The sequence below is a fragment of the Camelus dromedarius genome, chromosome 6, assembly GCF_036321535.1.
Source record: "Camelus dromedarius isolate mCamDro1 chromosome 6, mCamDro1.pat, whole genome shotgun sequence".
NCBI classification, from domain to species: domain Eukaryota; kingdom Metazoa; phylum Chordata; class Mammalia; order Artiodactyla; family Camelidae; genus Camelus; species Camelus dromedarius.
Genome location: NC_087441.1, coordinates 82,663,875 through 82,674,503, shown reverse-complemented (window position 1 = coordinate 82,674,503; position 10,629 = coordinate 82,663,875). Strand labels below are relative to the sequence as shown.

At 41.1% G+C, this 10,629-nt stretch overlaps 1 long non-coding RNA gene across 2 annotated transcripts; it reads left to right on the top strand.

Annotated features, from left to right (window-relative positions):
- The first annotated feature begins 426 nt into the window (after positions 1 to 426).
- Positions 427 to 10,363, top strand: LOC135321516 (uncharacterized). 2 transcript variants are annotated; one of them, XR_010381349.1, is made up of 3 exons: positions 427 to 704; positions 3,257 to 3,371; positions 8,319 to 10,363. It is a non-coding gene; the product is annotated as an uncharacterized LOC135321516 (long non-coding RNA). The 2 variants fall into 2 exon arrangements; XR_010381350.1 differs by lacking the exon at positions 427 to 704 and adding an exon at positions 1,500 to 2,025.
- Positions 10,364 to 10,629: the final 266 nt, after the last annotated feature.

The window sequence follows — 10,629 nt, the reverse complement described above, 5'->3', positions numbered from 1 at the left end:
TTTTAATGGCTGTTTAACATTATATTGAACAGATATGTAAATAGTCCTAGGTTTAAGAAATTTAAAAAATTGTCATTACAATGCCCCTGCAAAGAATTTTTTCGTGTTTCTATTTTTAGTTACTAATTTGGACTAAAAGTTAACAAGTTTACTTTTCTTCATCTAAAACATTGGTTATTTTATGAATGAATTGAAAGGATTTTAAATAACTTTTCAGTAATTTCAACAAAGAAATTAACTTTAAGGCAAAAATATATGATGGTTTGCAAATCTATTTTTATTATATCTTCACTTTTACCAGTGTCATATCTGTGTGTGTTTGCACAAGTGCTATAACTACCAGCAATGTAAGAAAAATCTGTGTACTAAAAATGTGAAAATAGTTTCCTGGTTTGTGTTTTCATTCTCCCAATATAGGTTTTGGATGACAAGCTTGTATTTGCAAATGTACACACCCTGTGGGAGGTGCTCTGTACATACACTGAGATACTGTACATAAAATTGCCTCTGAATCCCAATCATCTGAAAACCCTGTCCTCAGCCTTTGATACCTTCAGCTGTTTTATGAAAGTCCTTCAAGTGGATGAAAGTATCAACAACCGGAACAAGAGTTTTTCATTGCCCTATTTGAGAAGAGCTGCGTGAACGACTTTTATATTCAGGATAGAGATACATTCATCAATCCAACCACCAGGAGCCGCACTGTAAGTCTAAACCGAGTTTAGCTGCTGTCTTGGGGGTGATTTAGAACCTGCTGTTGAATTATAAGTGATTTGGTATTGTTGGTTTGGTTTGGTTTTTAAAAGCTGCCCATAAAATTGAAAAAAGAGAAAGAAAAGAAATATGCCTACAGATTCCTGTTAGGATAGTAAACAGTGGCTGGTTATTTACCCTGTATAAACCGCATGCTCTCTTAGAATCTATTTAGGTTTACTTCATCCTTTCTCAGATCAAGTATCAAGTAAGGGACAGTTTTAAAAAAAAATCAGGATTAACAGGCTTGTGAGCTCCGGGATCTGCAAGGCAGCTTTCCCTTCCCATGGTGTAAGTCAAATGGCAGAAATGAAATAAAGCACTTCATGTATCCTCCGGTGTTAACAGGAAAATGTGAGTCTTCTTGACCTTGTTTCTTCCTGGGTAAAATGAAGATAATATGTCAGGAGTCGACAAGCCCATTTAGGGCAGGAACCATGTTGTCTTGTTCACTGCTGAATCCCAGGCACCAGGAAGGCTGAGTTTAACAAGTGAGTGAATGAATGAACTGTAGTTCCCCCAGAGTTACCATGTTGGGCAGTGTGGATTAGCAGCTAAGAGCATAGACTCGAGAGGTGAGGGTACAGCTCAAGTGATGGGGCGCATGTTTAGCACGCATAACGTCCTGGGTTCAGCCCCCAACACCTCCTCTAAAATAGACAAATAACCCTAATTACCTCCCCACCCCCATCAGAATTACCTTATTATCTCCCTGCCACCAAAAAAAAAAAAAAAAGATAGAAGTGGCCAAGAGCGTAGACTCAGGCTGGAACACTTGTGCTGGTTTCTCGCTGTCTACCTTGTAAAAGTCATTTAGCCTCTGTGTTTATCAAGTTCCTCATCAATAAAATGGGGATAATAATAGTACCCACCTCGTAGAGATGCTATGGGGATTAATGAATCTGCTTGAATTTTAGAACAGCCCTGGCTAATAGTAAGTACTATGCATCTGCCAGCTCTTTTCATAATTACTGACAGATGTTATTATCAACCAAAGAAGTATTAGTTCTTTGTAAGGGAAATGCATGTTAGACCATTTCATTTATCATTTTCTGTAATTCAGGCTTTTTCCCTCTGAAATACCATTTTCTGTCTGTGCACTAGTAAATCACAGGGCTTTCCAAATTTCATCTGTCTGAGTTCTTGTCATGATGACAATACTGCAGAGTTTTGACATTTTTTAGGGACTCCATCTGAGATGACAGCAACCCCTCAAATTCAGAAGCACTTCTCTAACTGACAACATCTCGCATGAAATGAAGTTTGTAAAATGTAAGAGCTTCAGACGCTAAATGATGCCATAAATGCAAAGATGTTATATCTAAGCTCTTTAAATAAATCCTGTCATTGAAATAAAGGAAATACTATATTATAGCGCTCTATGACTTTGTTACCTTGCTATCCGTTTATCTGACTCTCTAAGACAAAAGAAAGCAAAGACTGAGATTGATCATTACTACTGTGTGGTACACGTATTTGTGGATGAAGACCATACTGAAATGCACTGTCTAAGATATTAAAATGGACACTAAACAGCTGCTTGATGCACATGCATGAACAGAACAGGGAGCTGGTTGCAGGGAGCAGACACTGAGCTTCCTGGATCAGAGACTCAGCATAGCAGTCCAGCCCAGCAGTCCACATGTTTTATATTTATATCCCAGCAAAATTAGCAGTGAGAGTCTGAAATGAACTTTGGGGACACTTGCAAACAGCTGTCATGATTACTAATGTGGGACACCAGGATTCTACAGTGTTTAGTTGGCATCTGCACACAACCATTTCTTTTCCACTAAAGCCTGTTGTAATTGCTGGTTCCACATCCAGGCTGAGGAATCATCTCATGTGGTGTTTGGGAGGGAGGTAAGTGGAGTCAGGACCCATGCTAAGGCTGGGTGGGTAATAATCTGGTTCTAGTACAGGAGAAAGGAAAGTAGGTCAGGTGGGAAGGAGAATGACTGGATTTAAATTTTGTTTCTTGAGTAAGCTAAATATATAACATCATGTCAAGTTTCTTTATTGTTTATATTCCATGTGCTGTCACCGAATAACTACTGAATTGTGGGGACAAAAAAGCCTGGGTTTTAGAATTGACCCTGCCCCTAAACAGCCAGAGTCCAGGTTCCTCTGGGTGTCCAAGGAGGGGGCTGCTGCCTCCACTGAAGCAGTTTGGGCACTTGGGTGGCGTAGTTTTTTTTGCTGTGGAAGACTGGCCCTGTTGTAGGACATTAAGCATCTGCAAGGCCCTCACCAGGTACCCACGGTGGTCCCAGGACTGTAACATCCAAGTGTTCCTTTCCAGCCACGTTTGCAAATGACCCTCAAGGGGTTAGTATTAATCCTCGGTGAGAATTATGAAAAATTATATGGTACCTCCATCCCTTCTGGCAAAGGAGGGCCCCTTATTTACAAATGACCACAAAGTGTTAGCACCACATTTTATTAGCAGAACATGTGAACACGTGGTGACAGTGACGCTCACCTGTTTGCTTCTGCTTCCCAGTGCAACTTCAGCCTCCATCAGAGGACCTCAGCTGCCCCAGCGAACAGGGCCTTCTGTACAGGGAATGTGCTCCTCCTCGAAGCATAGACAAGAAGCAGCCCTTAGATCTCATCAGGTGAGCTGTTGTGGAGAGCACCCCAGTGGGAAGGGCTCAGGGTTGCCCTCATGGCTTCTGAGTGTGACAGTCCTCCAAGAGTGTTACCAACCAGGAAGCTCACAGGAGCTCTGAGCTTTGTTGCCCCAAGTTTTTACTGGAGGCTTTATTACAAAGACATGATTTATTGGGTCACTACTGACATGGCTACCCCAAACACTAACTGTAAGTCAAAGCCCTAACATTTGAGCCCCTACCTCTCCTGATGGTCAGTCACTTGTCACAAAGCTCAAAGCCCCACTCCTCTAATCACATGGTTGGTGTCTCTGGCTGGCCAGTCCCCATCCTGAGTCATCTCATGAACACAAGCCGTCCAAGGGTCCACCATGTATAGTAAAGACACTCCTATCTTGGGAAATTTCAAGGCTTTAGGGGTTGCCATCCAGGAACTGGGAACAAAGACCTACCAAATTCTTCATTAAACAGGAGTAAATGTTAGGTTTCACTTAAATTATAAAATAAGAGAAGTATTCTCACTGCTTAGCTGTATCTGCTGTTCGACACCGTTTCACTACACCACGTGACTGTAATGTCGCGCTCAGCATGTGTATTCTCAGAGCATCAGAGCCGGCTGCTCCCCGGGAGCTTATGCTGTTTGTGCAAGGCTGCTGGGAGGAGGGAGGCCAAGGACAACTGAGCAAACAAAAATAATCGGGCTAATAAGGAAAAAATTTCAGATTGAAATGAAGGAAATAATACAGTGTTGAGATGGGAGACTTGGGGGGAAGTGAGTCAAGAAAGCTATCTTTGAGTAGGTTACATGTGAGCTGAGATGGTGATAAGGAGGCTGGACTTTGAGGATCTGGGATAAGTCACCCCAGGAATAGAGGCAGCTTGTCCATTGCCCCGAGGCACAAATGTGCTCAGCAGGTTTGAGGAGATACTGGAGCCAGCGCTGGTGAGAGTGATGAGACGTGAGGTTTAGAAGGGCATCAGGAGCACGGAAAGTAGTGTAGACTCTAAGTGCAGTGAGAAGCAGTCATGATAGTTTAAGCACTAAGGTAATCTTCTCTCACATTTTGCAAAGATAATGTGGAGAATGAATTGCAGGGACCCAGGAATCAGGGAGGCCTGGTCGGAGGCTCTTGGGGTGGGCCAGATGAGAGATGGTGGGAGCCAGGGAGAATGCGTTTGGGGAGTGGAGCTGACAGGATGCAGCTATGGGCTGGCTGTGGATGGTGAGGGGAAGAGAAGGGTCAAGGTAGCCCCAGGTCGGCCTGGAGCCAGGTGCCTGATCTTCCTAATCTCAGTGCCCCATTCAGATGCCCACCTACTTGGGAAAACCTCTTAACTTTCCAAGTGAGGGTTTTAAATCACTGAAGTCTTTTTGTTTGTTTCACATTTTATGGAAAGATTCAAACACGTACAGAAGTAGAACAGCACAGCCAGCCTGTCTGTATCAGTCACCCATCTCCAGAATTATCAACTCAGAGTCACTGTTGTTGCATCTTTCATCTCCACCTCTTCCCCTCCCCCACTTCGGGATCATTTTGAAGGCAATCCTACATAGCTTAACCTTTCATTAGTGAAATGACAAGGTCTCTTTCAAATACAATTGGAATATTCCTTTTTTTTTTTTAGGGTTACAAAATAATTCCCTGATTGTCACAAAAATACACTTTTAAGCAGTTTTGGGGTTGAAATCAGGATCCAGACTAAGTTCACACATTGCAGCTAGCATATCTCTCAAGTGGGTTCTAATCTATAATTTTTCTGTTTCTCATTTTCCTTGAAATTGCTGAGGGGTTTCTCTATTTCCTGTTTGGTTGATTTCATTCTCCCCTGTGGTTAGACTTATTTCTCCATCCTATGTATTGGCTTTAGCTAAGTGATTTGATCCTCCCCTAAAAGCTTGATCTGATCGAGGTTCAAATTTGTGCAAGAATATTTGTTATATGAAGTTTTGTACTCCTGTCATAAGGTACATAATGTCCAGTTGACTCTCTTTTTCGTGATGACAGCAGCCAATAATGATTGTCACCCGGGATCATTATTTCATAAGGGATTTTATTTCATGTGGTCATACTCTAATTTCCTCCCTCAATTATCAGCAGGATCACAGTCATAAAGAGGCACTTTCTCATTAACCCGAGTTATCCTGTAGAACACAGTTTTAAAAGAGGAAGTTTATATATTTGTAAATATTTAAAGTTGATACATTTTTCTATTGTTTCTAATTATTTTTTTCTAATGGAGGTACTGAAGATTGAATCTATGACCTTATGCATGTTGAGCACACACTCTGCCACTGAGTGTACCCCATCCCCCTTGAGATTCATATTTATATGGTATATTCCTTCTGTTATTTTTGTTTTATATTATACAGAATTTGATGGCAGGGCAATGGGTTTGATGGCTATTTAATCATTCTTTATGGGCTTTTGGGGTTGGTGTGTGTGTTTGTGTTTGTAAAGAAAACAATTTTCCCACTATTTTACGTATGTTTTGTGAAGGAAATTATGTTGATCTGTTCCCTTCTCCTGGTCCATGTATTCCCTTGTTGCTTCCCACTAGTGGCCCCTTGAGCTCTGTGACAAGACTAGCATGTCGTTAATCCAGGTTGAAGGAGATCTGAAGAGATTTATTCAAGGAGATGAAATTTGTAGACAATGAATTGGAAAGTATTGAGAAAGTTATTCATTAGGAGAAGGTATGGGGTTGAATTGTTAAGCGCAGAGAAATCTAAGCTATGAACCACCAAGACAATTATTAACTCCAGGAAAAACAAAGTAGGGAATAAAAAAGTAAGCCTAGCAGACAACTTGCTACAGCTGTGAACAGTCTGTACAGAGTCCTAATAATGTAAAGCAAGGATACTGAGCTGATCAAAATTATAATGTATTTGTATCAAAAGGTTGGAAGAATGAAGGTTTGGGTGTGTAGAGGAGATGTGGTTTGAAAGAGAGCTTAATATTCATTTTCCAAAATAGAAAGTTAAATAGGTGATACATAAAGCTGAAAAAGTCAGTAGGCTGTGTTACAAGGATATTAGTCAGAAATAGGGAGTTTTTAGTCCAAGAGTCAGCAGTAGGAGCTGAACATTGTTGCTTCTGACCAGGAAATGGGTTGGTTGTTGGGAACTGCTCCTTTTTACAATCGGTGTTCGAGAACTGTTTGACTCTTTAATGAATGTATGGTATAAGTTTGATAAAAAGAAATCAAAGCTGAATTTTGAAAAATTGATGTTAAGAATTGGGGTGTTTTTGACACAGAGAGATAACAATCAGACAAAACTACATTTGAAGGGATCCTCATTATTTCTAGCCTTTCAGCAAGGACTAGGGGGCAGACATCTGTTTAAGGTTCAAAAATTCTTTCTGACATTCTTGCCGACATGTAACCTTTGGAAGTAATGAACTCTCCGTCATTGTAAATATGCAGGCAGAGGCTGCCTGACCAGCTCTCTAACTGTAGCAGGGTGTGTTTACCATTGGCCAGTTGGAGCAAGCAACTTCTAACATTCTTTCAGTTTTGAATGTGGCATTTTCAGGATGGATAGTTGATAAGAATGTATTACAAAAAGCTTAACAAGAAAGAGTCCAAGACATCTCAAACCCATTGCCAGGGTTTTCTCTGCCAGACACCATCCTGAGCCTGCCATCTGTGAGCCAGGCCATAAAGACCAGTCACATGAGAATGAACACACTTTGTCCCTCCTATCTGATTTGGCATCGGGCTCAGCCATTTTCCCCATGGAATGGTCCACGCCCAGGTCTCTGACGATGGAGCTGGTCTCACAGCAGACCTGTGAGCGCTGGTCCAGCCCTAGGGGTTCCTGCGTGAAGTTTCTCAGGACTCCAGGCTGTTCTCAGAGCTGAGTCCCCCCTAGGCTAGGCCCTCGGAGCTCATCTCAGCTCCAGACTGAGCCGGAAGCTTCCGAGAGAACTCAGAGCTGAGGAAAGTCACAGGTTTTACCCAGCACTGCCGCGTCAGCAGTGCTCCAGCTGAGGGAAGTATCAGCAGCAGCAAACACAACTGAGCCGCCGCCTCATTGTTCCGCCTCATCCCTAAGCCCTCTGTGTCTGCCTGTCTGTGTCTGTCTCCCTTTCAGGACCAGCCTGGCACCGCTTCGTGCCCTGCCTCCTTTCTTCTAATCTTGCCTCCCTGGCCTGTTCCGTCTACTCCAGATTAACTGAGTAACATTGAAGGGTTTTTGAAACCTAGGAACAGCCGACATGCTAGATACAAAGAATACAGGGCAGTTCCTTACTCAGCCACATCCCTCCTGCCCTCTCCCATTCCCACATGAGTTTTATAAATATTTTGTCAGAGAGACATTGCACTCCCAGTTGTTATCATTATCAGCCATTTCCTTATTATCTGTGGTTTACGTTGCATTTGCTCCAGGGAAGTTCCCGAGATAAGGCAGACGCAGATGACTGAGCCAGTAGTTGAAGTCCACTTGTGTCAAGCCTGTTAAGAATGATCTTTGGTGGGATTTGTTGAATGTGCCAGACTGTCCAGTGAGTGGTGATGATCCCCTGCATCTGCTCCGGAGTCGGCCTCGTCCCCTCCTTTGCTCTGTTCTCATTTATCTCTCTTCAGCAGGTGAACCAGTGATCTGTATTTCTATGATACGTAAAATACTTCTTATTTCACGGTAGAATTTGGGGGCTGCTGTGAAAACGCATATGTTTTAAGTGTGAATTGAGTCAGAGGTTTAAACTTAAAGCCCCCTTGATTTAGAATCAGAAATTAGTATGATGGAAGGAGGGTATAACTCAGTGGTAGAGTGAATGCCTAGCATGCATGAGGTACTGGGTTCAATCCCCAATGTCTCCATTTAAAAAGCAAATAAATAAACCTAATTATGCCCTACCAAAAAACAAAAAAAAAGAAATTAACATGAGGATGAAGCTACAGAGTGAATATGTGTTTCTTCTGAAACTACCTTCTGTCTTTCTGCAGGAAATTCTACGGAGAGAAGGTCGGAATCTACTTTGCTTGGGCTGGGCTATTACATTCAGATGCTCCTCCTGGCAGCAGTCGTGGGGGTGACTTGCTTTCTGTATGTATATTTTAATCAAAATAACTGTACTTAGAGGTAACTTCTCTTTATTCCTTGTTACGGTGCTTACTTAACTTAGAATGACATTCTCCAGGAGCATCCACGTTGCTGCAAATGGCCCTATATTGTCAGTTTTTATAGCCGAGTAGTTTTCCATTGTATAAATATACCACTTCTTTAGCCAGTCATCCGTTGATGGACATTTAGGCTATCTCCATGTCTTGGCTATTGTAAATAGTGCTGCTATGTATATTGGGGTGCAGCTGTCATCCTGAAGTAGGGTTCCTTCAGGATATATGCACAGGAGTGGGATTCCTGTGTCATATGGCAATTCTATTCCTAGTCTTTTGAGGAAACTCAATACCTATTCCACAGTGGCTGCACCAAACTGCATTCCCACCAGAAGTGTCGGAGGTTTCCCTTTGTCCACAGCCTCTCTAGCATATGTCATTTGTGGATTTTTGAATGATGGCCATTCTGACTGGTTTGAGGTGATACCTCATTGTACTTTTGATTTGCATTTCTCTGATAATTAGTGATATTGAGCATTTTTCATGTGCCCATTGATCATTTGTATATCTTCCTTGGAGAATTGCTTGTTTTGGTCTTCTGCCCATGTTTGGATTGGGTTATTTGGTTGTTTCTCAGTAAGTCATATGAGCTGCTTATATATTCTGGAGATCAAGCCTTTGTTAGTTTCATTTGCAAAAATGTTCTCCCATTCTGTAGGTTGTCTTTTTGTTTTACTTAAGGTGTCCTTTGCTGTGCAGAAGCTTGTAAGTTTCATTAGGTCCCATTTGTTTATTCTTGCTTTTATTTCTATTGCTTGGGTAGACTGCCCTAGGGGAAGATTTCTGAGATGTATGTCAGATATTTTGCCTGTATTTTCTCCTAGGAATTTTATTGTATCTTGTCTTATGTTTATCTTGCTGAAGAGACTGTCTTTATTCCATTGTATATTCTTGCCTCCTTTGTTGAAGATTAGTTGACCTTAATATTTGGGTTCATTTCTGGGCTCTCTATTCTGTTCCATTTGGCTATATGTCTGTTTTTGTACTAATACCATGCTGTCTTGACGACTGTAAGTCTATAGTATTGTCTCAAGTCTGGGAGAGTTACTCTTCCAGCCTCTTTCTTTTTTTCTTCAGTAATGCCCTGGAAATTCTATGTCTTTGATGGTTCCATATAAATTTTATTGTGATTTGTTCTAGTTCTATGGAATATGTCCAGGTTAATTTGGTAGGGATTGCATTAAATCTGTAGATTGCCTTGGGCAGTGTGACCATTTTAACAATATTGCTTCTTGCAATCAAAGAGCATGGGATACCTTTCCATTTTTTAAAGTCTTCTTTAATTTCCTTCACCAATGCTTTATAGTTTTCTGTGTATAATTCTGTCACGTCTGTGGTTAGATTTATTCCTAGATATTTTATTACTTTGGGTGCTATTTTAAAGGGGATTGTTTCTTTACTTTCTTTTTCTGTTGATTCATCATTTGTGTAAAGAAATGCAACTGATTTTTGAACATTAATCTTGTAACCTGCTACTTTGCTATATTCTTCGATCAGCTCTGGTAGTTTTTGTGTGGACCTTTTAGGGTTTTCTATATATATTGTCATGTCATCTGCATATAGTGACACTTTTACCTCTTCTTTTCCAATTTTGACCCCTTTTACTTCTGTTACTTGCCTGATTGCTGTGGCCAGGACTTCCAAGTCTATGTTGAATAGGAGTGGTGATAGTGGGCATCTTTGACTTGTCCCAGATTTTAGTGGGAATCTTTTGAGGTTTTCACCATTGAGTGCTATGCTGGCTGTAGGTTTGTCATATATAGCTTTTATGATGTTGAGATATGTTCCCTCAATACCCACTTTGGTGAGAATTTTTATCATAAATGGTTGTTGAATTTTATCAAAAGTTTTCTGCATCTATTGAGATGATCATGTGGTTTGTGTCCTTTCTCTTGTTGATGTGAAGTATTACATTGATTGATTTTCATATGTTGAACCACCCTTGTGTCCCTGAGATGAACCCCACTTGAGCATGATGTATTATTTTTTTATGTGCTGTTGGATTTTATTAACTAGTATTTTGGTAAGTATTTTTTCATCTGTGTTCATCAGTGATATTGGTCTGTAATTCTCTTTTTTGGTGGTGTCTTTGCCTGGTTTTGGTATCAGGGTAATGGTGGCTTCATAGAATGAGTTTGGG